Below are 1,281 nucleotides of genomic sequence, written 5' to 3' on the forward strand. Positions count from 1 at the left end.
TCATACTGCTGATTATGCGCGATTATGCCAACATCCAACTCCGCGGATAATCGTGCGATTACTGTATATACAACTAATACAGATACGTAATTACATTATCAGTTACAGTATCGGTTTTTATTTACTAATTTGCCTCACTTTATTTGCATCCCTGCAGTAAATAATTCTTATCGATAATAGTTAAAATGTATATTACATTTTAGTGCTTCACGACTGAATGATCATCTGCCTTACGTTATCTCGCAGCTGAAGAGGATGCTACACTGAAAACTACCTTGCGTTATAAAGGGTAAGTGAAACATATCTTAAAAATATCTTTCATACATTTCATTGTGTACATTAAAGAATGTAAGTTTGCCTTTTTCCTGTAATCAATACTTAATAAAGGATTTATTTTTATTTATTTATATACAATTTCATACGTGGTTCGTGATAGTAAACTCGATAGGACATAGTGGCACTATGAACATCCGAATCACTCATCATTCGAACATTCAAATATTTATTCGAATATTAGTATATTCCAAGTAATGTTAACGACGTTAATATGCTTGCCTTTATAGTTAATAATGTCAATTCTTACTTAAAACATACTTCCTTAACAGGACATTGAAGAAAAGGTAGTTGCCAACGGCCATACCATGCTGAATATACCGGTTCTCGTCCGATCACCGAAGTCAAGCAGCATCGGGCCTGGTCAGTACTTGGATGGGTGACCGCCTGGGAACACCAGGTGCTGTTGGCATCTCTTTTTCAAATTTCATTATCCTTCAAGTACGAAAATACTAGAAACATTAATTTTATAGTACTTTCAAGAGATAATTTATCAACATTATTTCATAGCGATTAATCGATATTCTAAGCGTTATACCCACTATTTCTTACACTAACAGCCTGTTTATTTGCACGGCACATTAAAATAACCTGATTTCCGATCCGTGTGCACCTACTACTATACTTAACACGGAATGTATTACCACTTTTTAAAAGTAAATTATTATGACTAAGTGTAGATCTCCGGCGAGTAAATGCCTTTCGTATACAAGCACGACACATCTCCGCTATGTGCTTTACTTTTTTACTAACAGCATATAGAAATTGGATTTCAAGGTGTTTCTACATAACAGAATGAAGCAAATTTCGTGATTTAACTCTTTCGAATAATGTGTTGGTCCTGACAAGGACCGTTTGAAATGAAAAATCTTGAAGAAGATTTTTACTTAGAGCTTGTGTACTTGGTAACAGCCTTCGTACCCTCACTTACAGCGTGCTTGGCAAGTT

General features: G+C 35.0%; 1 non-coding gene across 1 annotated transcript; it reads left to right on the forward strand.

The window, feature by feature from the left end:
* Window positions 1-626: 626 nt before the first annotated feature.
* LOC145678098 (5S ribosomal RNA) lies at window positions 627-745 on the forward strand. The gene has a single exon (XR_014130220.1). It is a non-coding gene; the product is annotated as a 5S ribosomal RNA (ribosomal RNA).
* Window positions 746-1,281: the final 536 nt, after the last annotated feature.

Source organism: Thermobia domestica, unplaced genomic scaffold, assembly GCF_964235325.1.
Source record: "Thermobia domestica unplaced genomic scaffold, izTheDome1.hap1.1 HAP1_SCAFFOLD_1862, whole genome shotgun sequence".
Classification (NCBI taxonomy): domain Eukaryota; kingdom Metazoa; phylum Arthropoda; class Insecta; order Zygentoma; family Lepismatidae; genus Thermobia; species Thermobia domestica.